At 42.7% G+C, this 27091-nt stretch overlaps 1 long non-coding RNA gene across 2 annotated transcripts; it reads left to right on the top strand.

Moving 5' to 3' along the window:
* Positions 1–4209: 4209 nt before the first annotated feature.
* LOC121031255 (uncharacterized) lies at positions 4210–11698 on the top strand. Of its 2 annotated transcripts, none has more exons than XR_005790628.1 (3): positions 4210–4419; positions 5550–5647; positions 11059–11698. It is a non-coding gene; the product is annotated as an uncharacterized LOC121031255 (long non-coding RNA). The 2 variants fall into 2 exon arrangements; XR_005790627.1 differs by having other exon boundaries at positions 5547–5647.
* Positions 11699–27091: the final 15393 nt, after the last annotated feature.

The raw sequence follows: 27091 nt of genomic DNA, 5'->3' as shown, positions 1-27091 counted from the left end.
TATATCAAGTTTGTGGGAGTGGCTGCTGACATTCTGGGGATTCAGCTAAGTTGAGTTTGGAGTACATTTTCTTTTTTTTTTTTTTTGAGTTGGGAATATATTTAATTAGGATTTTATGTGGTATATATATATATTTATGTTGTTTACAGTCACTTCTTTGTAGGGTTAATTGCCAACTATCCCATTTAGGAATGACTTCCTAGGGTACTTCTACTGCTTACCTTGCCAATTTGCCCTCAACTCAAAGATTCAGGACCAGAGGTCATATTGCAATAAGAACATGTTCTGAGGCAGCCAACACCAGTGGAGAGGGGAAGAGAAAAAGAGTGAAATATACCAAGGTGGAGGCTAGTCTGTGAAAATTCTTTCGATAATTATACGCACAAATTTGGCAATAGAAGATTCAACTGTCATCCACTAGTCAAAACAGAAGATTTTCAGGAGGCTGGGTGGCTCAGTTGAGTGTCCAACTCTTGATTTAGGCTCAGGCCATGATCCCAGGGTCATGGGATTGAGCCCTGCGTTGCATTCCGGGCTGAGCATGGAACCTGCTTAGAATTCTCTCTCTCTCTCCCTCTTCTTCTGTCCCTCTCCCCTGCTCATGCTCCCTCTCTCTCTACAATAAAAATTTTTAAATAATAAATAAATAAAATAAATATATAAACAAACAGAAGCTTTTGCTGGGGATGTATTTGATAATGTAGTGTATACAATTATGAATGTACAATTTTGTTCTTTCTGTGGAAATCACTTGACCTGTTATTTATTAGAATTCTTGTATTTGCAAAGTATAAACCTATAAAGGTATTAAAATATTGAATGTATTTATGTGTGATGTTCATGTTTTATGCATTTAACTATCAATAATAAGCATACATTTTTAAATCGTCTAGGTAGAAAAAAGTCTTCTTTCTTATTTAGGAAATATTTCTTATGTAGGAAGTAATTCCTATTCTTAAAAGAATTACAAAATCACCACATAAAAAGATGATCAAAAATACACAGCCTAGGGGCGCCTGGGTGGCGCAGTCGGTTAAGCGTCCGACTTCAGCCAGGTCACGATCTCACGGTCCGTGAGTTCGAGCCCCGCGTCAGGCTCTGGGCTGATGGCTCAGAGCCTGGAGCCTGTTTCCGATTCTGTGTCTCCCTCTCTCTCTGCCCCTCCCCTGTTCATGCTCTGTCTCTCTGTCCCAAAAATAAAATAAACATTGAAAAAAAATTAAAAAAAAAATACACAGCCTAGAAAATATCGAAGAAAAGTTTTATTCAGGTTATTAATATTAACTAATCAAATTGGACTTGTTAATGTTTGTGGTATTTGTCTACATTTAAAAAGTGGAATTTCTTATTTCTTTTTCAATCTTAAATAAATAATTCATTTTTCAATTTAAATGCTTTAAACAGGCCACCAAATTTCATAAGCTTCAGGTCCATCTTATTTCACCACTGGATGGGGTGACCAAAAAAATGTCAACAATCTAAAAAAGACAAAAATAAATAAATAAAAACCAAGAAAACAAGGAAATAAAGATGTAGAGGAATAAACAGTCAATAAGCTAGAGCCATAAGGGCAATCAGAAATGGAGGCATTTCACACCCCTTTTCTGAATAATACTTGCTTTCTCTTTATATCCTGTTACTTAGCCATAATTTCTTCCTTTATGATCTCAAACAGTAATAAAGCAAGTCACAAAAAGGTAGGCAGAGTATGATCATGAATTTAAAAAATCTACAAATATGTGTAAAGAAATAAAACTTATATAAATATTATCAAATGAATTTAGAAAGGATCCAGAAAGATCCCATTGAATTTTATAATCAGCCCATAGCCTCCAGTTTTAGAACAATGGTTGACAGAAGGTAGATACTGAGTAAATAGTTGATGAATTAATTAACAATTAATTCACGAATTAATTCAGTCCATAGCTTTAAAACAAAAAAATTAAATGTACAAAAATACAAATAAGTAAAGACAAGTAGAAACAACCTAAAATCTGCCACTCAAAAAACCGTTGTTTACATTTTGGTGCATTTTTATATACCCATATATAAAAATTTTTAATTTTTAAATACCCAATATTTAAAAAAAAATATTTCAATCAAAAGTACCAGGGCATCTTTCCATACCAGGAAGTATCTACCTAAATAATTTCTTTTTTTTTTAATATAATTTATTGTCAAACTGGCTTCCATACAACACCCAGTGCTCATCCCAACAGGTGCCCTCCTCAATGCCCATCATCCACTTCCCCCTCTCCCCCACCACCCCCCCATCAACCCTCAGTTTGTTCTCTGTATTTAAGAGCCTTTTATGGTTTGCCTCCCTCCCTCTCTGTTTGTAACTTTTTTCCCCTTCCCCTCTTTTTTCCCCTTCCCCTCCCCCACGGTCTTCTGTTGAGTTTCTCAAGATCCACATATGAGTGAAAACATATGGTATCTGTCTTTCTCTGACTGACTTATTTCACTTAGCATAATACCCTCCAGTTCCGTCCACGGAATTGCAGCAGCAATACCTAAATAATTTCTAATGGCTACATTCTATTCTAGCATTCATAATCTTTTATGATAAAATTACTTAATTTAATTCCTTAATTTAATTGCAGGAGCCAGCATAGTGCTGTTTCCTTACCATGAATCATTCAGAATGAACTACTACACAATGGCTAGAGATGGGTGAATACCTCCCCAAGCCCCTCCCAAAGCCCCTCCCCAAGCTCCTCTGGTTGACTTTCCCTGTCTGGCCCTTTACTGTGGCACGCCTCTCTTACCAAAATTAGGTTAGCAAACATGCCAGAAAAAATTGAGTCTGCTTTCCTCCATCTCCAGGGGACAGGAGCCTGATATTGAGCCAAAAGTATTACTTCTGAAAAGAGAGATGCTTTCGTTGCTCACTTTTGGATGGATTCCTCACCAGTCTTTTAAACCAAAGGCAAAAATGTCATCATTTCTCTGCCCCAGGTAAGGTACTGAACCATACGTATTGACAGCATTCTATTAATATCACAGAACATGACACAACCTTTTGCCTTAAGGAATAAGGGAAATACCAATGTAGTCCTCAGTGACCTAAAGAATTGGGTCTCTGTAACTTTCTGCCATGAAGTTTATAGGAAAGTATCCAATGGCAAATTTAAAACTCTCTTCTTCATTGAAATATCCACGGAGACTCCCTGCCTACTCTAAGATATAGGCTCCTCCACTTCTCTGAGTTCAGGCAGCATTCATACCCTCCTAGTAGTATTAGGTACCTTGTACTGTGTTATGTCATAGGCTGTACCTTTGCAAGATCCCGGAGGGCAGGTGCTGTATCTTATGCTAATCTGTGTGCCCCATAAAACCTGGGCAGTGCTTGATAAATCATAAAAGTTCTGAAAAGTGGGGGGTGGGGGGGTTTGGAGATGAGTAATAGGATGGGGTCTTTAAAAAGGTCAAAAGAGGCATGTGGGTGGCTCAGTCAGTTGAGCATCTGACTTCGGTTCTGGTCATGATCTCACGGCTCATGAGTTCAAGCCCCATGACAGCTGGGAGCCTGGCGCCTGCTTCAGTTTCTGTGTCTCCCTCTCTCTCTGCCCCTTTCCTGCTCGTGCTTTCTCTCTCGCCTTCAAAAATAAATATTTTTTGAAAAGGTTTTAAAAAGTCAAAAAAAAAAAAAAAAGGCCTCCGTAAAGATAAGATATTCTAGATCTTAGAACAGTTTACCTAATTATTAGATCCTCCTCTTACATTTGTATTCTGAAACTGAAAACCTAAAGGTGGTGTAATGTTAATGTTTGTGGGGAACCCCTTGCCCAAACTCTGGCTCTGGATTTGTCTGGATTAGAGTTGATAAAGTGTCCAACTCCAAGGAGGGTACAGTCCCTGGGAAGTCACTTGAACACCTTGTCCCACCAGGCCCTGGCCTGGGGTCAGCCCAAATGTGTCTTTAAGGGACACAGACACCCTGAGGAACTCCAGGTCCCAAAGATGGCCTGGCCCTCCCTCGGAAGCTGACCCAGAAGACCAAAGCAGATCTGCCTTGTTCACTCCACCTAACTTCCCCTAAGCTCTTCTTAACACAACAGATCACCACAACCCAAACAGTCAGCTTCTGCCTGCAGGAACAGGCCCGCTCCGGACACCCATGTCTGTGGTGGTGTTATGCCCACAATCAAGCAGATGAGAACCCTATGAGCTCAGCCCTGCACCGACCAGACCTGGAAAGGCACCAGAGGAGCCACAACTTAAGAAGACATATGAAGGTGGGGTGACAGGAATGTGAGAGACACCCAGCAACTTCATTTTGAAGAGTCACGAAGGAATGGAGGGTGTTTAGCCAAGAAGGGAAAAGGCATGGGGAGCTGTCTCGTACAATTTGAAGGAAGAAGTTATATGAATGAAATCAACCACTCCAAAGCCAACCAGATGGCAGAATTAGAAGCGGTGAGTGAAACTCATCCCAGGCAGATGTCTTAGTCTGGATTCCTTACAAAACAGATTTTAAGGCAAAGCTTAGGTATTACTGCTTTACTTAGGGGTGCAATCTGAGAGGGGAAAAAAAGGTAAAGGAAAAGACACGTGAGGGAGAACAAACACAAGGTAGTACATTACCAAGCTACGCAGAACTTCCCCCAAAACACAGCTGGCCACACAGGACGTTTCTGGTGAGGTGGAGGGAGAAGGGCAATGTACTATGGAGCGTAGTACACCAGGAAGAGCTAGCAATTTATCTTCTGGATCCTTCCTGTCTCTATTCTCTCTCCACATGGTATAAACACCCCCACACTCCTTAGTTATCATCCTCTGCCCCTTTGAGGGGCACTGGGAGAGACCAGAGTCCCCACCACTCCAGTGGGATCTACTTTGGGCACCAGAGCTGCCTCAGCTTCTATGTAGTGAGTGTGACCACCCAGGGGGAGGTCAGAGACAACTGGAGGGCAAGGAGATGAGGTCACTGCAATGGCGGCAGCAGCCACACCTTTTAGAGCTGCAGGAATGGGAGTGAGCAGAGTTAGCCTCGGGGGGCTGAGGACAGGCAAGGCTAAGCAGATACAGGTTGGTCCACAGACCACACCAGCTCAGCAGGTTTTAGTAACATGCGATTTTCTGACACCCACAACCATCCAATAATGGAAAAGCCCAGCGCTTCTCAAACACTAAAGAGTATGTGCATACCTGCGGATCTTGTCAAATCCAAGTCTGGGTGAAGCCTCAAATCCAGCATTTCTAACTAATTCACGGGCAATGTCCTGGTGCTGCTCCTTACACTGCACTTTGAATATTAAAGGGATGGTCTCTGGGGCACCTGGCTGGCTCAGTCTGCTAAGCATCCAGCTCTTGACTTTGCCTCAGGTCATGATCTTATGGTTCGCGGGTTCGGGACTCGCATTGGGCTCTGTGCTCACAGCATGGAGACTGCTTGGGATTCTTTCTGCCTCCTCTCTTTCCGCCCTTCCCCTACTCATGTGCTCTGTCTCTCTGTCCCTCAAAATAAATCAATTGACTTTAAATAAAATAAAAGAATTAAGTGGATGGTCTGTCTCACAAAGTAGTGGCTACGTGTGTTTTAGCAGATCCTGCTTGATCTTCTTTACAAAAATCAGGCATTTTGCAGAAAGTTCTGCTTGGGATGAAAGGCAGAACCAAATGACCACTACAGAACCCTCCAAATGTAAGTATTGACTTACCTTCCAAAATCCGATAAATACTAAACCAATGATGAATGATAAAAGAGTTAACAAAGAAGAAATGCGTAGCTTTGACCTTACTCATTGCTCACTTTTCAATGACTCCTTATCAGACCCAGAGCACAATTAGCCCAGACCCTGACTGAAGTTTAGAGTTTTGCCTAGTGACAACTGACCAGGAATAGATGTAATTCAGACACTAATTAACATGACTGATGCTTTTCTCATCATCTCTTTTCTAATATCCATTCTCACCCACAAGAAACTCCAGGGATAAATGCAGAGATGTTAAAAGGTATAGACAGGATATCTAGAATCATTTAGAAACGTTGTCCTCCAGAGATTCATGGGAAGGAAGTCAAATTTCAAATAGAAATGCAATCATTTCTCTTCCTTCCCTAAAGAGTAAAAACAGAAATAAAATCTCCTCAGCCCGGAAACGTAGGGAATGGGAGTTTTCTGGATAGCTGAGTCTTCTAGCGACACAAAAGTCAACCCTTAAGAGTTACCTTTTTCTGTTTTTATTCCAAATTATCCCTAACCACTTAGAACTGCTCTAGAAATTTGAATTACAGATCATTACTTCTCCTTACTTTTCAATTACTTTCCCAAATTCTTATATTGTCTACCATCAGGATGCAGGGCGTCAGCCTCTTAAGTCTCTTCGCTTACTGTCTCCAAGAGCTGGGGCTTCGGTGCTCGTTAGAGCTTACACAGAGCAGACACAACTGAAAGTCAGATCAAATTATAGCTGCCATTGCTCCTCTCTGCCACATGGTGGCACTGTTGAAGACGGGTTCTACACAGAGAGCGTGTCCCCACCCAAAGCGCCTTCGCTGGTCTAGACACCCCCTCAAGATTTCTGTGGTTCCCTGAGAAAGGACCTCCCCATCTCCTAGGACTAGGCTCAGCTCTACGGTTGCAGCTCTTTTTTCCTGCTCTTTCTCATCACACACATCCACTTCCCAGGGTGTTGGCCAGTGCCCAGGGATGCTGTTAGGTACAAATTCCAACATCTACCACCTCGCAGAATCCTTTTCTCCCTTCTCCAAAGAGGGATGTACGTTTAGGAGTTAAGCCTTCATAAGACAAAAGGTCTTATTACACCCTCTCTCTCTTGCACAATCTGTGCTAACCTTTCTTAAGAAATCTAAGCCTCCCATGCATTTCCCTGATTTCTTAGGCAAGAGATACTGAACATAACTTAACTCCATATTTATGTCTCCAGGCCACCATTATGAAGAACGTTGTGGTTTGGTTTGATTTGGCTTAGTGTTGTTTGTTTGTTTGTTTTTAGGGAAGTATACAAGTGCCTTTTACATTAGGAAAATTAGAGGTTTAGAGAACTTCCTTTGACAACTCATATCACAGAGCTCATATCTGGGGGGAGACTTGACTTCAAATCTATCTCTGGCCTGCCGCTGTGTCTTTTCTCACAACACGCCCTCGCTGCCTCCCTGCCCAGGGCTCTGCGACACAGATCATCATGCTTCTTCTTTAACCTTACTCTTTCAGTTTGTTTTGTTTTGTTTTGTTTTGTTTTGTTTTTGACATGCATATCTTTATGTTCCAAATTTACTACCTTTTCTCCAAAAGTGAGCTATACTTTCCCATTTCTGTGCCTTTGCTCACGTTCCCATTTTCCTGAACTGCTCTTTAGTTCATCTCTGCCTTTCAAAACTCCAACCATTCTTTAAGGCCCAACCCCACACGTTAACTCCTCCCTGGGGTCTTTTAAAATCCCTCCCACTGAATGTGATCTCTTCCTCCATCAAACCCCCACAGCATTTTATGCATATTTTCCTATCCCATTCCTATATTGCAGGCATTGCAGGGCATCTAAATGGATTTCTTTAATTTTTTATTTCTTGCAGCACCTTGAATAGCATCTCATACTTAGTAAGTATTGAGTAAACACTTGTTGAATGGAATTTCATTGCCAAAGGCATCCCTCAATTTTTAGTAAAATTCTCCCTCCAACCTGAACTTGGTCCCATTTAGTGTCAATTCCCAGCAGGACTCAATACAAAAAAGGAAATACAAAACAGGAAGTAAAAGATGAGACGGAGGGCATTTTTGATAGGTTGCATAAGTTCCAAGTGGTTTGGAGAACTTAGGAAATTCTAGTGACACACACATTCAGTGATCTCACAGCATAAAAGAAAGTCTTGCAACTGAAAAGGACAAATGGGCAACTGTGGAAGATGAGAATAGGGATGTCATTGCATAGAGCTGGTCACATTTTCTTCCCTTGGGTACCATGATGCCACACTCAGTTTTTTCTCCTGATATCTCACTGCTCCCAGTGCCCTCTCCTCAATCTCCTAGTGCTGGAGCCCCAGGACTTGGTCTCACCTCTTCTATTATTCTCTTTATACACCTTCTCCATTGGAGGGTGACTTTTGCCACCTGAGCAATTTAAGCTCCACTGGAACTAAGGAGGGGCAGAGACAGGGACTGGCCAGTGTCATTCTGCCATCATAACATATTTCCAGCTTCTGACATTGGCAATGACTTGTACAGTGGTGCGTGGATGAAACCAGAAAATTCTGCATTTAGATGCCCTCTGGGACATATGATAATTTGCAAGACTGGTAGATAAAATCAAGTACATATTTGCTTGAGACAGATAAAAAAAAAAAAAAACATGAACCAATGTCTCTCTCTCTCTGCTTTCCTTGATGGTAATCAGAAAACTCTACAAACAGTCTTAGACCTCATAAGGCAAGTCACTGTTTGCTTACACATACTAAATGTTTTGTCCTTTGGGGCCCTTTTGAAGATGGAAGAGAGTCAAAATTGCAACAGCCCAATAAATGATGCTCATTTATTGCATCACTGCTAATTTGAACCCTGCCACTCAAAACACATAGAATGCTGATTACTGTGCATTCTTCTACAGTGGAAGGAGCAGCTAGGTCTCTGGTAAAAAGCCAGGCAGGTTTCCCCTAGGATACATGCATGCTGGCGTGTTTGTGTGTGTGTGTGTCTGTATATGTGTGTGAATGTGTGTGTACCTGATGTGTATGAAGGTCTCTCCTTACCCCAAACTTTAACTGCATTCAACTGCATTCTCCAGGGGTAGCTACTGAACCAACTAGCTTTCTTCTTTGCAACGTACCCAAAAAATCTCCAAATACATGGGTTGGTGAGGACCCTTCCCAACTTCTTAGATCTGTGCCTGGATCTTTTTGCTGAAAGGGCAGACCTATGCCAGCCGACTCCATCTTGTTCTGTGTCCTCCACCTTGACCACGCCTCCTCCCCTTGAGTAACCTCCCCCTCACCCGTTCAAACTTCCCAATCAAAACATGCCCGGAGACCTGCATAACAGGACTCCAACCCTTCCCCAGCCAATCGGCCGAGGCCACGACCCTTCCCCAGCCAATTGGCTGAGGCCACAGCCATTACCTCACCAACTGCCCCTAGACCCCAATAAAACCTTTGTGCTTTTGAAACTCGCTCTCTCTCCCCGGCATCTCACCACTGCGTGGGTGCAGGTAGGGGATTGAGCTCGAGCTAGCTTGAATAAAGGCTCTTTTGCTTTTGCATCGGACTCAGCTCCCTGGTGGTCTTTGGGGATCACGAATTCTGGGCATAACACTTGCCACTGTGAGAATTTTAACAATAGTACCAGATAGAAGACAAATGGTAAATAGGGAAAACCACTAACAAAAGTTAATTTCTATATAGAAACATATTTAAGTCATTTTAAAAACTGTCTTTAAAACCTGAAACCCATCAAGAAAATCTTTTTATTTAAAACGTCATAGGAAAATATGAGTCTCCTAAGGCATAAACTCTGTACTCTCAGAATGAAACTCTGGTTATTTTACGACCTCCACTGCCTTGAAAAATTGTTCTATCATGTTCTGGATCTGAAGGATCTAAAGTATACAGGTTTAGAACGGAGGAATCTAAGCCACATTGTCATGGACAGTGGTTCCCTAAATGTTTTTAACTACACACCTTCAACAAAACATATTTGAGCACTCACCCTATTTATGTATACTTATTTGTAAACTATATATACGTATTACTGTCAGACTATCCTATTAACTATGTAATAAAATGGAGATAGACATTAATCTCCAAAATAATTAGAGAATTAGTTAAAATAAACATCACTATTTTTAAAATTATTTCATTTATTAATGGTACAAAAAAACCTTTCTGCCCCTCCCAGAAATCTAATAGTACTGTTGTTAGCGATGGCTGTGATTGAACACATTTCATTGTTTGTGAACTTTGGGCTTGTATTCATGTGCTGAAAGCCTAGTTTCAAATGTCTTTCTAGTGTTAATGCCTCCACAGTATCATGAACTGATACCTCAAAGCATAATACATAATGACCCAGCCCCACTGCTAATGAGACTGGATGTGAATCTGTATTAGTCAGCTCGGGCTGCCATGATGAAGTACCATAGATTGGGTGGCTTCAACCACAGGAACTTATTTTCTCACAAAGCTAGAAGCCAGAAGTCATGACTGATGAAGGTGTTGGCAGGGCTGGTTCCTTCTTGGAGCTGTAAGGAAAGAATCTTTTCCAGGCCTCTTGCCTTGGCTAGTAAATGGCCATTGTCTCCCCATGTCTTCACATGGTCTTCCCTCTGTGCATATTTCTGTGTCCAAATTCTTTGTATAAGAACACCAGTCATAGTGAATAGAACCCACCTGACTGACCTCATTTTAACTTGATTACTTCTGTAAAGATCCTATCTCCAAATAAGGCTACGTTCTGAGGGACTGGAGGTTTGGATTTCAGCATATGAACTGGGGGACGGGCACAACGCCGCCTGTAACAAAATCTGTGTTTCAAATCGTTTGGTTCATAATTTTGAAGTTATGGGTCAACTTCATGTCAGAAGGGATCAGCTCCACCATTGGCTTTGAATTATGACCTAATATTACCTTTATTACAAGTTTTCACAACATAAATATCTTAAGGTCCTTGCTCACTTAACCAAGCTCACAGAAAGTGCAAAACATCACAAGATGCTGGAAAATAAACTAATGAATGGTGTCCCTGCTGTGTGACCAACACACTTCCCTCATGATACCCTGACCGTCTAACATCTAGCCCAGTTAAAGTCACCACTAATTTCTTTATTGCCTAGAATAAAATTCTAATTCATTCTTTTTTTTAAGTTTTTAACTATTTATTTTGAGACAGAGAGAGAGAGAGAGAGCACCCAGGAGTGGGGGCGGGGGAGGCAGAGAGAATCCCAAGCAGGCTCCCCACTGTCAATGCAGAGCCAGACACGGAGTTTAATCCCACGAACTGTCAGATCATGACCTGAGCTAAAATCAAGAGTGAGACACTTAACCAATTCATTCTTTTTAATGTTTTAAATAAATATATGGGTTCTAATACCTAATATCTGATATCTCCACAGGGGAGACCTCTTACCTGGACCACACTTTGGAGAAACTACCCACACATTTTCATATTCAGACTGGCAAAGTGATATGAAAGAAGGGCCTTTGGTTACAACGTAGGCTGTAAAATCATGTTGAAGTCAAACCAAATCAAAAGAGCCCATAGCATTTATGGCTCTTCCTTCCTCTTCTTGTTGGCTCGGATACACAAGTATTTATTTCCTCCCCAGGGTTCCTAACAGTGGATGGAGAGTAACACGGTCTGCTTCAGCACTGCCCCAGCGCCATGGGTCATGCTCCTCCAACCGCAGAGTTAGGAGCATTCATGGAAAATGTCACTCCGAAGATAGCAACACTGCCTGAGTCACGGTTTGATTGAATCTGTAGAATAATGTAATAGGAACTATGTTCTCCACAAAAGTCACAAGGCAATAATGACAACAGGAGTCGGGGCCGAAAGATGCCAAACATTCTGTCCAAGTCAATGAGGCAAACAGACAGGTTAATGCACTCAGTGCTGCAGGCATTGACTTCCTTGGAGGGAATGGCAATTTCCTGAAAAACTGCAGGGATAAAATCTATTGTTTATAGTAAACGTGGCCAAATGTATTGTAGCTCTGGGGGGCTAAGTGGGCCATCAAAAGAACAACAATGCAGGGCGCCTGGGTGGCTCAGTCAGTTAAGCCTCCAACTCTTGATTTCGGCTCAGGTCATGATCTCGTGGTTGGTGAGTTTGAGCCCCACATTGGCCTCTGCACTGACAGGGTGGAGCCTGTTTGGGATTCTCTCTCTCTCTCTCTCTCTCTCTCTCGCCCTCTCCCTGTTCCTCCCCACTTCTGCTCTCCCTCTCTCTCTCTCAAAATAAATAAACTTAAAAAATTTTTTTTCTTAAAAGAGCAACAATGCAGAGGTCAAATAATATACTCAGAGGAAATCAAGGGCCTGCCAAAGGGAAAGGAGCCCTCTCCAGGAGAGCAGGAGGAAATGCCACGTCAAGGTGCCCCTGTAGTTCTCAGAGCTGGTCATGCAGCCCAAGTAAAAAAACAGCAGGAAAAGCCAATTAAATGGAGACTGTGTTTGATGTTTTTCATCCTGCAAGTACATTCTAAGCTGGCACAAAGTAATTACTTTCTACCATTCTGGGTAGAAAGGAAATAGCATGGGTGGGCATTACAACCGCATCCGATTGGGATACAATGAAAGCAGAACCAAGGTTGGAGCCTTGGTTCTCTGTGACCGAGTGGCACTGACCTCATACGCTGCCCCACCTCATTGACCTAATTCCCAAGCACACCATGCCGCCTTGTGTTTTTATAATTTTTATTGATAGTCAAAGGATAAGCTCATGTCTCTGCTCCGCAAAACTTCTGCTGTCTCACTCAGAGCACTTTGACAACTGCGTCTCTTGCACATATTTCTGCAACTATGTACACCTCAGGAGCTCGGGATTTTTTTTTTTTTTAATGCCAGCCTCCCCTACTAGACTATGAATTCACTAAGATCAGGGACCAAGTCTAACTCTTGTAGTTCCAGTGCCAACACACATCTTGACACTTACTGGGAGCTCTGCAAGTGTTTGGGGGACATAATGAATAATAACCTGACCTGCTGTTGAAAATGCTTCAAAGTATATAATGTTGTTATACACATGGTCCCATGGACCCCTCACCACAAGCCTGTGGATTCATTATCAATATTCTCATTTTAAAGATGGGAAATGTGCGCTCACAGGAGGTAAGTGGCTTGGGCAAAGTGACAGAGCCTTTAGCAATAAAAGTAGGACCTCCACCCAGAGTTTCTGAGGCCAAAATTAATCAATGCTTTTTTTTTTTTTTTTTTTTTTTACCACTCTGTCGAAGTCCAAGCCCTCTCCTTGTTTAAAGAAAGAGGCACTCATGCCCAATGGTAAGGGAAACAGGTTAAAGTTTGGTGTCTATAAATAAGAAGACTGGGACCTGTGAGTTCCTTTCTTATACTGATAGAAGTCCTGGAAGGGTAGGTAGGTGCCCCTGGATGGCTCAGTCAGTTAAGCATTGAACTTCAGCTCAAGTTGTGATCTCACAGATCGTGTGTTCAAGCCCCACACCGGGCTCTGCTTTGGGCTCTGCACTGACTGTGCGGAGCCTGTTTAGGATTCTCTCTCTCCCTCTCTCTGCCCCTCCCTTGCTCATGCTCTCTCTTTCTCAAAGTAAATAAAGAAACTTAAAAAAAAAAAAAAGAGGAAGAAGAAGAAGTCCTGGGAGGGTATCCAGGTATTCGGTTCAATGAGTTCATGAACCAACGAACGAACAAACCACCAGACTTGAAGGGACAGACAGCAGTTCTCATGCGATAGTACCACTTAGTATGGGCTTCAGATGCGGGGCCCAAAACGGGCACTGCATCACTTCAGCTGATGAGTGCCACATTCGCCTTGAGTTTCCTTAAGGAACTGTATGTAAAAAGATAGGCACGAGGCCCTGCCTGCCCAATGATCATTCCTACACAGTTGCCTGAGGACTCTGGACAGATATCCAGGGGTGAGAGTCTGGAGGGATCTCAAGGAGAGAGACTTCGGAGACAGATGGACCTGGGACAGAATCCGGATTCTTCTCTCACCGCCTGTGTGGTGCTGGGCAAATTCCTTAACCCTTTCACAGACCAGAGCCTCATCTGTGAAGCCAGGTTGACGCCAAGGGTCTACCTCATAGGGTTTTTGTGAGAATTAAAAGAGGTAAAACTTAGGCAGCAACTCAGAGTCTTAGGACCTCTGAAGGTCCTCAGATTTCCCCCAAATCCAAAAAGCCTATCAGAATGTAATTTTGTGTTTTCATTTTGATGGTAATTGAAATATAAATATTAATGCAGACATAGCCCGTGTCATCTGGATGAATATGAGGTTCCAATGACTGTCTCTTGTCGCTTGTATTTATAATCGAGGGTATACCAAGCCAAGGACAAAGGGTGTTACCACACATTGTGCAAGACTTTGTAGCAACTTGAACAGAGGAAAGTGATGGGAGTCTGAGTCATTACATGGCACAGGACTGTTGGAAAGCAAAGCCTCCAAGTACCTCGGCTGTAGCCGTCAAGTGCTGTGTTTATGTTGCCCATAAATAAACGGTAAGCATTCTTTGATTAAAGGATACTTTTTTCTTCAGCATGGGGGGTGTGTGTTCTAAACTGACCAACCCGTTCATAAGTTTAACATGATTTTGTTGTCAAAATAGCAAATAATAATAATGAAAGTTACTACCACTTAAATAATGTCTGGCAATGATTAAAGAGAAAACAGTCGTAAGTAAAACAATTATGCCAGCACATCTTTCTATTAATACATCCAGGTTTGGCAGTCTAAGTTCAACCAATGTCTGCTCTTTAATGCTATTAATTTGAAATTCCTGGTTGTACTTTTGTTTATAGTTAACTTGTAAGTTATTTTTGGTTTTCATGATTGTATAACACATGCTTGTATACCTAGCTTTATATTTTTGCCTATTTAAGGAATTTTTGTCAGAGAGAGAGAGAGAGAGATGGCAATATGGGAGGGGCAGAGAGAAGAGAGAGAAAGAAGCCCAAGCAGCCTCCATGCCCAACACAGAGCTGGACACGGGACTTGATCTCACAACTGTGCGTTCATGACCTGAGCCAAAGTCAAGAGTCAGACGCTCTTGACTGAGCCATCCAGGCACCCCAATGTAAGGAATTGTATGATAAAAAATGTTAAGAGGTATTGCTAGAAATCTGCAAGAACGCATTTCCTCTCAAAGGAATCTGTATATGCCCTGATTATTCCAGTCAGACATTGAAGCAGACAGCTCTTCCAGGTCTAAAATCTTCTGATCAGAAAGCTAATGACTGCAGGGTGCAGGTCGGGGGCAGGAGAGGAACCAGGGCGGGGGGGGGGCGAGGGGGGCTCAGATCATTATAAGACTTTCCATTATAATTACTATATGACTTTTCTCTCTGCTTTCCCACAAGGAGAAAGAAAAGAAGCAGAGACATTCTAGATGATCGAAAATGGAATGCTATCATGCAAATTCAAAACTATAAAGGGAAGCAGCTCACACTTGGCATGGCTGTATCTCATCACTCCAAAATCAGTAAACAGGGAAAGAGCTCATACTTACTGCTTAGTCAAATAAGAACCGTTTTGTCTGTGGAGCAGTCATCACAAAACTCCTTTTACTATTTGTGAACTACAAAGTCCACACATCTGAACAGATTAACCCAGCAACTTCGTTGCAGGAAGCCAGCCAAAAAGTGTGTTGAAGTGACCCATGTCAGCTCCCGTTTTCTCCAAGCCTAAACAATGATAAAGGCATTTATTGTAAAAGTTCCAGGGAGGCTCCAGGGAGGCTGGGGATAACTGTTTAAATGTGCAGTTTTTATTGAGGTTGGCATCCTCTGCCTCTGTCAATGAGCAGCACGTCTTTTCTTGCATTGAAATGCCCTATTTTGCTGCTTGTGCAACCCCAGACAGGGGGGGCAGAAGTGACAGTCATAGGGTGGCAGGGTCTCCACCTCTAATCCACATGCTAAGTTCAAATCTGATCTATTCGTGTAAAAATAGGTTTCCAGCCTCTGGAGCCCGATAAAAAATGCCGTCAGTAGACGGATGGTTAGACTGTTTCGACCAAGCTAAGGGAAGGAATAAGTCACCCGGAAGTTCACGCTGCCTTGGACTAGCCCGAGTGTCCTGCTGGCACAATAGTGCACGCGCTCTCTTCCTCCCTTTGGTTATAGCATGGAAGGATCTTCTGAGAGAGTGAGGTATTATAGCCCGTGGGAGAGCATCTAAGCCCCAAACCGTAAATACATGGGACATCCACAGATGCTTAGTGGGAGAGCTTGGCCCAGGAACTACCACAGTGACTCATGACAGCAATCTGCATCTCTTTCTCAAGCACTTGAACTCAGGGTTTAGAGCAAGAGTCAGTTCTGGTAGATGTATCTAGAAGCATGAAGCCACACAAAGGCAATAATGACAGCTTCAGTTTTTCAGCAGTTACTGGGTCTCCGGAAATGCTCCCAACACGATACGCCCGTTATCTCATGTAATCCTACAAACAGATTTGTAAGATTTCTTATAGATTTGTAAGATAGACACAATGCGTATTCCCATATTTCAGGACAGAACACCAAGGCCAAGAGAAGTTAGATAAAGTGCCCAAGGTCATACAGATAATGAGCCAGAATTCTAACTCAAGCAGCCTTATTCCAGGACTTCTGCAGGCAGCGGCAGAGAGAATCACTGAGTCACAATAACAGTAAGGCACTAGAGGAAGAAACCGGGAACAGCTGGGCAAACAATGAGTCAGCCGGGGCAGCCACTCCAGACCCTGAATCACACTCCATGTTCCAGACCCCACCCCCGTTCCTGGGATGCCTAGCTGTGCCACAGCAGCTTCTCACCAGCATACTGTTGTGTGACTTCTCCCGGGTTCCTATGAGGCCTGCTCTCTTTTTGCCACAAATAACCTTGTACTGTGCCCTCTCCATGACTTTGGATACAAGCTGGGGGATCTCTCTTGCTTCTCCAAAGCCTAACACAGATGTAAATGCAAAACTACCATCTAGCAGTGGTTCTCGAAATTCAGTTACATCAGAACCACCCGGAGGGCTTGCTAAACCAGACTGTCGGACTCCTCTCTCTGAGTTACTGACTCCCAGGAATGGGATTGAGCCCAAGAATTTGCATGTCTAAAAACTCCCTGGAGCTGCTGATAAGGCAGATCCAGGGGCCACACTTTGAGAACCACTGATCTAGAGACTCGCTCCTCAAAATGTGGAGAGCGGCAGAAGCGGCTAGAAATGAGACGCTCAGCACCCACATAATCCTGCTGCATCAGAAGCTGCATTTTCGCAAAAGCCCAGGTGCTTTCTGTGCTCAGTGAAGTTAGAGAAGCATTGCTGGAGCAGCAGTTCTCAACTAGCCACATGTCCTCACAAATACACCGTCCTTTGAGAAATACACTCAAAACACCCTGAAGCCCAGTCCACACCCAGAGATGCTGATTTAGCAGGTTGGGCATGTCCCGCCCCACCCTGGGCTTCCAATGTGCAGCCAAGGTTGTGAACCATTGATCCGGAGGTGCCGACTTTGGCCAATCCATGCGCATTTTCTCTTGCCCACAACTCATTTACAAAGTACGTACTTCTAAAAGGAAAAAGGGTGCTCTCTATAATATTTATTAAAATGATAGAAGAAGAGAAGAAGTAGAAACACCTTAATATCTGAAATCTCCGTGTTGGTTAAAAGAGGCTTCAAATTTGTGAGACATAAGCCCACTGGCACAATCAAAGGAGGGACTCAGAGACCAGGAGCACAGTGAAGCGAGGCTTTACTCAACGTTCTTGCTAGAGCCAGTGTCTGACGGACAGGCACACTCAGGGGTGGTTACAGCAGACAATTTATCTCCTCACATGCAAGTCCCTCCCCTGATTCCTCATTGGCTGAGTGCCACAGAGGTTACATCCTTATGCAGAAGTCTCTTATGCCCATGTAAGCCAAAAAGTAGTCTGACTGGAACAAGTGTACATTCCCTGAGGTGACACGGAGACGAATTTCAGTCCCTCCTTTGTTCTTTGGCACCTGCTCATTGCAGAGCTGGTGAAAATAAGCCTGTGAAACTGAAACAGAGAGGGGAAGTGAAAGAGCGGAACTATGCCCGCCGACTCCATCTTGTTCTGTGTCCCCTACCTTGAGTGACTATGTCTCCGACATGGCCCCTTTCCGGGAAAATCGCAGAAACCTCAGACCACGTCTCCTCCCCTTGAGTACCCTCCCACTCACCCCTTCAAACTTCCCGATCAAAATACGCCCGGCGACCTGCGTAACAGGACTCTGACCCTTCCCCAGCCAATCGGCCGAGGCCACGACCCTTCCCCAGCCAATCGGCTGAGGCCACGACCCTTCCCCAGCCAATCAGCTGAGGCCACAGCCATTACCTCACCAACTGCCCCTAGACCCCTATAAAACCTTTGTGCTTTTGAAACTCTCTCTCTCTCCCTGGTATCTCACCGCTGCGACAGTGCAGGTAGGGGATTGAGCTTGAGCTAGCTCAAATAAAGGCTCTTTTCCTTTTGCATGGGACTCGGCTCCCTGGTGGTCTTTGGGGATCATGAATTCTGGGCATAACAGAAGAACCAGAAAGTGAAGTGTCTAAGGGTTTGGGGACTCCACTGTTGTTGGGGAGGGAGGAGGTGGTGGTGGAGGGGGGGGTTGTACATATTTCCAATAGGTTGTAAACCTATTGTTGACCAGACAGCACAGCTTTTATGTGGTGTTTCTGAAAATGAATTACCTCCCTTACTTCTCACAAAATTGTAAAGGATTGAAGAATAAAACAAGACCAACAAAATAAAATCATTTCTAAATCCAGCAAATACTACTGCAGCACCGATGTGCTGATCCAGCAGTCGGGAAACATCCTTTTCCCAAACGAGTATTAGTTCTCAAGATGAAGTTCTTCACTACTGCCTCATTTCCCTCCAAAGCACTTTTTCTCTTTATACCTTTTTTGGTTTAGTGTTTTTTTTTTTTCTACTAGATGTCAGATTTTTTTTTTAATATAATTTAGTGTCAAGTTGGTTTGCATACAACACCCAGTGCTCCTCCCAACAGGTACCCTCCTCAATGCCCATCACCCACTTTCCCCTCTCCGCCAACCCCCATCAACCCTCAGTTTGTCCTCTGTATTTAAGAGTCCCTTATGGTTTGCCTCCCTACCTCTCTGTTTGTAACTTTTTTTTTCCCCTTCCCCTCCCTCATGGTCTTAAGTTTCTCAAGATCCCCATATGAATGAAAACATATGGTATGGTTTAGTTTTGTTTTAATAAGATGTGTGACTTTAGGCAAATTATTCCAAATCTCTGTACCTCAAGTTTTTCAACTGGAAATCAAGACTAGTCCTTAACCCATAGAGTGTGAACACTGAGTTGGATTCTGTATGACAAGCCCAATGCCTGCCTGATCACATAGAGAAAGCACAATAAATGGTCTACCTGGGAGAACTCCCCAATTAGGAGCTTTAATGATTACATAGCTAATGTTCTGTAATCCCCTCCTGAGCACCTGTTAATCTCCCTTAAAGGAGAGTGAGTATGTCCAGCTTTCTACAGGAAGCCACAGATACTGCAGCCAGCAAGGCAAGGTTTGATCCAGACCAAGCAGGCTGGTGGCCAGGTGCTAGAAAGCCAAGCAAGGAAACCATGAATCAGAAAGCTTTCCTGCAGCTTTGATGGCCTGTGGGATGGGCAACAGGCCACTATCTAAATCTTATTATAGTCAGAGTATTCAGGATGTGAACCCACTCAGAAAGGGTGGGGTGCAGCATTTTAAGGATTGTTTTATCACTAGGAGAGCGGAGTACGTTGTGAGAAGGCGAATAGTTCTACAAAATCTCTTGAGAGATCATTTTGATTAGGAAACACAGAGGGGAGAGGGGTTGGAGTGAAAAGTCCAACACCTCTTTCTCCTGGTTCCCTCCCAGCTTCTCCTTCTCCTCCTCCTCCTTCTGAGTTCTTGGATGGGTGGTATTTAAGAAGGCGTCTCTTCTAATAGTTTTGTAATGCCTCTGAGGCATTTTCCAACTTGGAGTCAATATACTTTGTATACTGATGAGATACTGCAGTGAAGTAATTAGCTGTGTGCAACTAGTTAATTAAGAGATACTGCAGTACCTTGGCCTCAGGCATTAAACAAGTCTAGCTGATAAGCTGGAAATTGGCAAATAAGAGGATTGACAGGACACAAGAGGATAATGTGTCACTTACTTAGGAATTTGCTTTTCCAGTGGATAATGGGCATAGCCTGGAGGAAGTCATAAGGGTGGGCTCTTCTTAAGGCTCAATTATGTCAGGAAAGCAGACACTTCCAACTCTTGAAAAATGCAGCAGTAAACAGTTCATCCTAAATTTCATTCTGTTTTCATTTATTTCTCTTTTTTTTAACAAAGTATTTTTATTTTTTTTATTTTAGAGAGAGAGAGAATCTTAAGCAGCCTCCATGCCTAGCACGGAGCCCAACACAGGACTCGATCTCCTGACCGTGAGATCATGACCTGAGCTGAAATCCAGAGTTGGACATTAACCAACTGAGACACCCAGGCGCCCCTTGTTTTCTCTTTCTATTGCCCAATACCCAGTTCACTGGTGTCAAGGAGGACATTAAGACTGAGAGAAGTATGGATGTGCCACCTGGAGGGGTCACACCTAGCAGAGATCTTGTGTAGATTTTTGAAAGGTAACGCATCTTCAGCCCAAGTACAGCCATTGTCCTTGCTCCAACATGCAGCTGGGAAGTGGGACCTGTACTGCATTCCTGCCACCCTTGCCCTTCAGGAAAGAATACACAACCTGAACAACCATAGGCAGGGCCCTGATCTTCTACCCCCAGCCCAGATTAACGGAAGATTAGACTTTGGAGAGGAAGGCCTCATGAGGAAAGGACCGGATCATCTTTCCCCAGCCTCAACAGGAAGGAACATCCCCAAGTGCAAAGTCATGTCTGCTACTTGCCCAACATGCAAGTCTCACGGTGCCTTAAATGTTAGCAAGTTTCCTCACACCCAGAAATTCCCCACCAGGGGACGCTTGCTTTTCTCCAAGCTAAGAATCACTCACTGGTGAGTGGAGTGGGGAATAGAGAAAATATTATCAGAACCTGGAAGACCTTCACACATGCCCATGTGGAGACTATGATGTGTGACCCCTCCACACTGTCACCCCACTCTCCCAGTCCCTCCCCCCATAGCTTTCAAATTCCTATGTAATGAGGTAACAGCCAAAGACTATATAAATGTGAAGAGGATCAAAGCAGAAAAACATGTTTGGAAATTACAGCTAAACTTCTATGTCGAAACACGGGAACATCCGTGTGGTGTCTCTCTCTGACCAGAGAAGCTTCTCCCATTCAATGCCGTGCATATTTAGAGTGCATTCCACTGACTACCTGCATAAGAATCGCTTGGGGCACATGTCAAAAATACTTCCCTGCAGCACTTGGGTGGCTCAGTTGGTTAAGCTTCTGACTTTGGCTCAGGTCATGATCTCACAGTTCACAAGTTCAAGCCCCACATCAGGCTCTGTGCTGACAGCTCAGAGCCTGGTGCCTGCTTTTGATTCTATGCCACCCTCTCTCTCTGACTCTCCCCTGCTGGTGCTCTCTCTCCCTCTCAAAAATAAATAAAAACATTTTAAAAATTAAAAAAAAAAAAAACACATCCCCCTACTCAATCAGAATTACTGGGAGCAGAGCTGGAAATCTACAAGTTTTAATTTAATTTTTTTTAATTTACATACAAATTAGCATAAAATGCAACTATGATTTCAAGAGTAGATTCCTTACCCAAGTAGATGCCTTAATGCTCCTTACCCATTTAGCCCATCCTCCCTCCCACAACCCCTCCAGTAACCCTCTGTTTGTTCTCCATATTTATGAGTCTCCTATGTTTTGTCCCCTTCCCTGTTTTTATATTATTTTTGTTTCCCTTCCCTTATGTTCATTTGTTTTGTCTCTTAAAGTCCTCATATGAGTGAAGTCATATGATTTTTGCCTTTCTCTGACTAATTTCACTTAGCATAACACCCTCCAGTTCCATCCACGTAGTTGCAAATGGCAAGATTTCATTCCTTTTGATTGCCGAGTAATACTCCATTGTGTGTGTGTGTGTGTGCGCGTGCGTGTGTGTGTTCATCCATTCATCCATCGATGGACATTTGGGCTCCTTCCATACTTTGGCTATTGTTGATAGTGCTGCTATAAACATGGGGGAGCATGTGTCCCTTTGAAACAGCACACCTGTAGGGGCGCCTGGGTGGCGCAGTCGGTTAAGCGTCCGACTTCAGCCAGGTCACGATCTCGCAGTCCGTGAGTTTGAGCCCCGCGTCGGGCTCTGGGCTGATGGCTCAGAGCCTGGAGCCTGTTTCCGATTCTGTGCCTCCCTCTCTCTCTGCCCCTCCCCCGTTCATGCTCTGTCTCTCTCTGTCCCAAAAATAAATAAACGTTGAAAAAAAAAAAAAAAAGAAAAAAGAAACAGCACACCTGTAACCCTTGGATAAATACCTAGTAGTGCAATTGCTGGGTTGTAGGGTAGTTCTATTTTTAGTTTTTTGAGGAACTTCCCCACTGTTTTCCAGAGTAGCTGCACCAGCTTGCATTGCCACCAACAATGAAAAAGAGTTGCATTGTCCTCTTTCTCCACATCCTGGCCAACATTTGTTATTGCCTGAGTTGTTAATGTTAGCCATTCTGACAGATGTAAGGTGGTATATCATTGTGATTTTGATTTGTATTGCCCTGATGATGAGTGATGTTGAGCATTTCTTCATGTGTCAGTTGGCCATCTGGATATCTTCTTTGGAGAAGTGTCTATTCATGTCTTTTGCCCATTTCTTCACTGGATTATTTGTTTTTTGGGTGTTGAATTTGATAAGTTCTTTGTAGATTTTGGATACTAACCCTTTATCTGATATGTCATTTGCAAATATCTTCTCCCATTCTGTCGGTTGCCTTTTAGTTTCGCTGATTGTTTCCTTTGCTGTGCAGAAGCTTTTTATTTTGATGAGGTCCCAGTAGTTCATTTTTGCTTTTGTTTCCCTTGCCTCTGGAGACGTGTTGAGTAAGAAGTTGCTGCGGCCAAGCTCAAAGAGGTTTTTGCCTGCTTTCTCCTCAAGGATTTTGATGGCTTCCTGTCTTACATTGAGGTCTTTCATCCACTTTGAGTTTATTTTGTGTCTGGTGTAAGAAAGTGGTCCAGGTTCATTCTTCTGCATGTCGCTGTCCAGTTTTCCTAGCACCACTTGCTGAAGAGACTGTCTTTATTCCATGGGATATTCTTTCCTGCTTTGTCAAAGATGAGTTGGCCATACATTTGTGGGTCCATTTCTGGGTTCTCTCTTCTGTTCCATTGATCTGAGTGTCTGTTCTTGTGCCAGTACCATACTGTCTTGATGGTTACAGCTTTGTAGTATAGCTTGAAGTCCAGGATTGTGATGCCTCCTGCTTTGGTTTTCTTTTTCAAGATCGCTTTGGCTATTCAGGGTCTTTTCTGGTTCCATACAAATTTTAGGATTGTTTGTTCTAGCTCCGTGAAGAATGTTGGTGTTATTTTGATAAGGATTGCATTGAATATGTAGATTGCTTTGGGTAGTATCAACATTTTAACAATATTTGTTCTTGCTATCCAGGAGCATGGAATCTTTTTCCACTTTTTGTGTCTTCTTCAATTTCTTTCATAAGCTTTCTATAGTTTTCAGTGTATAGATTTTTCACCTTTTTGGTTAGATTTATTCCTAGGTATTTTATGGTTTTTGGTGCAACTGTAAATGGGATTGATTCCTTGATTTCTCTTTCTGTTGCTTCATTTTTGGTGTATAGGAATGCAACCCATTTCTGTGCATTGATTTTATATCCTGCGACTTTGCTGAATTCATGAGTCAGTCCTATCAGTTTTTTGGTGGAATCTTTAAGGTTTTCCATATATAGTATCATGTCATATGCAAAGAGTGAAAGTTTGACCTCCTCTGGGCCGATTTGGATGCCTTTTATTTCTTTGCATTGTCTGATTACAGAGGCTGAGACTTCCAACACTATGTTGAAGAACAGTGGTGACAGTGGACATCCCTGTCTTGTTCCTGACCTTAGGGGGAAAACTGTCAGTTTTTCCCCATTGAGGATGATATTAGCATTGGGTCGTTCATATATGGCTCTTCTGATCTCAAGGTATGCTCCTTCTATCCCTACTTTCTTGAGGGTTTTTATCAAGAAAGGATGCTGTATTTTGACAAATGCTTTCTCTGCATCTATTGAGAGGATCATATGGTTCTTGTCCTTTCTTTTATTGATGTGATGAATCACGTGAATTGTTTTGCGGATATTGAACCAGCCCTGCATCCTAGGTATAAATCCCACTTGGTCGTGGTGAATAATTTTTTTAATGTATTTTTGGAGCCGGTCAGCTAATATCTTGTTGAGGATTTTTGCATCCATATTCTTCAGGGAAATTGGTCTATAGTTCTCCTTTTTAGTGAGGTCTCTGTCTGGTTTTCGAACCAAGGTAATGCTGGCTTCATAGAATGAGTTTGGAAGTTTTCCTCCCATTTCTATTTTTTGGAACAGTTTCAAGAGAATAGGTGTTAACTCTTCCTTAAATGTTTGGTAGAATTCTCCTGGAAAGCCATCTGGCCCTGGACTCTTGTTTTTTGGGAGATTTTTGATTAGTAATTTGAGGAAATCTACAAGTTTTAACAAGATCCCCAGGTGACTTTTATGTATTCTAAAGTTTGTGAATGACTAATCTACTAGGACAGGTGCCTTATAGAGTGGGTATTTATTCATCTAATTTGTCTGCTCATGACTGTTTTCACATTTAAAGAGTGGAGAGTGAGTCCCGATGTCATTTACACAGATACCTATTAGCCTAATCCTAGCATTATATAGTTCTACTTGGCTATGAGCACAGAACAGCAATCTAGCTGCAGACGGCCATAAATAACCAATCATAAGCTTTTGCTAAGCAGTTCCCATCAAACTTATATGGCATCAAGCAGCCAGTTCTGACACTGCCCTAAAACCAATCATATCTCAAGTACATGTCTTATTATCTTATGTGTAGTCCCAACCATTCTGTTTCCAACTCTTGAGATGGTGCTGAGAAGGAGCTGTTGCTGGAAAGGAGAGAGTTGAAGGGGAAACAGATGAATAGGTCCTATGGTCTCATTGACAGAGCAGTCCATCTGCTGGTTACATTCAGTGCTCGGTGGGGACTACGTGAAGTCAGAAGTTCCCAAGCTCTTTGGGTCAGACCAGGAAGGACACCTCAGAGTAAAGCAGCCAGAGTATACTAGCTTCATATTGCTGCTGTAGCAAATTACCACGTACTGGATTTTCTCCCTATCTTCCTTCTAACATTTACTTGTTTTCAAAGATAAAGGAAATCAACTCTATGTACAATTGGAAGACAATTAACCTCTTTGTCATTATTTTCTGGATTTAATTTCATACATCTACTACATGCCAGTGACAACTCCTTGGGGGCATTGCCTTTGATTCATCTAGGAAAACTTCACAAAAGTTTTACATGTATTTTAGCACCTATTATAAAGAATCTTACAGTGTCATGAACCCACTAAGCATTAAAATGTAAATTGAGGGGAAGAGAAAGTATTTAAAAAATAGCTGCAGGGGAGAAACAGGAGGTCATTCTGAAGTTCAGAGTCAAAGGAATTGCTGGGGACTAGGTAATTATGCTACCAGGAGCACGGGCTGGGGTATACCGGTAGAGAGCAGGAATTAGATTCCCATTCCGCCAGCTGCAGTTCTGCCTGAAGCAGTTTCTCTGGCTTCCCTAAGTGGAGCAGATTTTAGCATGTGTCTGTATTTCTGTGGTAGGCGCTGGTGGTACAGAATCACTCATGACCTCAAGTCGCTGTTCTCTGCCTCCGGCTTGGAACGATAATTGCCTACCTACTGACTGTTCCTCACTTTTATTTTATGAATTTATTTTAAATTTTAACAGTGATAAATGTTGAATAGATCACCCCAAAATTCAAACCACGAAGAAACGTGTCAAGAGTGAGGGTCACCTCATCCACCTTCTCTCCTCTAAAATAACCACTACATGGTATGTATCCTTCTTGACCTTTTCCTACATACATATGTATATCATTTTTTGTTTTTCTCATTAATTTGCTTTGACACTCCATATATCCCAGATACCCTTCCACGAAGTATATACAGTTCAACCACATTTTTTTTTTTTTTTTGAGAAAGAGTACAAGCAGAGCAGAGGGGCAAAGGGAGAGAGAGAAAGAGACACATATATAGAGAGAGAGAATCTCAAGCAGGCCCCATGCCCAGGGCAAAGCCTGAGGTGGGGCTCGATCTCACAACCATGAGATCATGACCTGAGCAGAAATCAAAACTCAGACACTTAACTAACTGAGCCACCAGGAATCCCACAACCACATTTTTTTTAATGTTTGTTTGTTTGCTTGCTTATTTATTTATTTAGAGAGAGTGAGCACAAGTGGGGGAGAGGCAGAGAGAGAGGGAGACAGAGAAAATCCCAGTCAGGCTCCACACACAGCACAGAGTCCAACCTGGGGCTCGGTCTCACAATTGTGAGATCATGACCTAAGCCCAAGTCAAGAGTAGGACCCTTAACCCACTGAGCCACACAGGCACCTCTCCCTCACAACCTCATTTTTAAATGGCTTCATCATACTCCTTAGGGACAAATGTTGCTGTAATTTAACTGTTCTTTATGGATGGATATTTACTTGGTTTCAGTTTTTAATTTTTTTTTTTATAATTTAACTTTATTTTTTTATTTTTTTAAATTTACATCCAAATTAGTTAGTATATAGTGAAGCAATGATTTCAGGAGTAGATTCCTTAATGCCCCTTACCCATTTAACCCATCCCCCCTCCCACACCCCCTCCAGCAACCCTCAGTTTGTTCTCCATATTTATGAGTCTCCTTTGTTTTGTCCCCCTCCCTGTTTTTACATTACTTTTGTTTCCCTTCCCTTATGTTCATGTGTTTTGTCTTTTAACGTCCTCATATGAGTGAAGTCATATGATATTTGTCTTTCCCTGACTAATTTCACTTAGCATAATACCCTCCAGTTCTATCCACTTAGTTGCAAATGGCAAGATTTCATTCTTTTTGATTGCCGAGGAATACTCCATTGTATATATATACCACATCTTCTTCATCCATTCATCCATCGATGGACATTTAGGCTCCTTCCATACTTTGGCTATTGTTGATAGTGCTGCTATAAACATGGGGGAGCATGTGTCCCTTTGAAACAGCACACCTGTAACCCTTGGATAAATACCTAGTAGTGCAATTGCTGGGTTGTAGGGTAGTTCTATTTTTAGTTTTTTGAGGAACTTCCCCACTGTTTTCCAGAGTGGCTGCACCAGCTTGCATTGCCACCAACAATGAAAAAGAGATCCTCTTCCTCCGCATCCTCACCAACATCTGTTGTTGCCTGAGTTGTTAATGTTAGCCATTCTGACAGATGTAAGGTGGTATCTCATTGTGGTTTTGTTGTGTA

Source organism: Herpailurus yagouaroundi, unplaced genomic scaffold (assembly GCF_014898765.1).
Source record: "Herpailurus yagouaroundi ecotype Mexico unplaced genomic scaffold, PumYag 141, whole genome shotgun sequence".
Taxonomy (NCBI): domain Eukaryota; kingdom Metazoa; phylum Chordata; class Mammalia; order Carnivora; family Felidae; genus Herpailurus; species Herpailurus yagouaroundi.
This window is presented reverse-complemented; position numbering and strand designations above follow the sequence as displayed.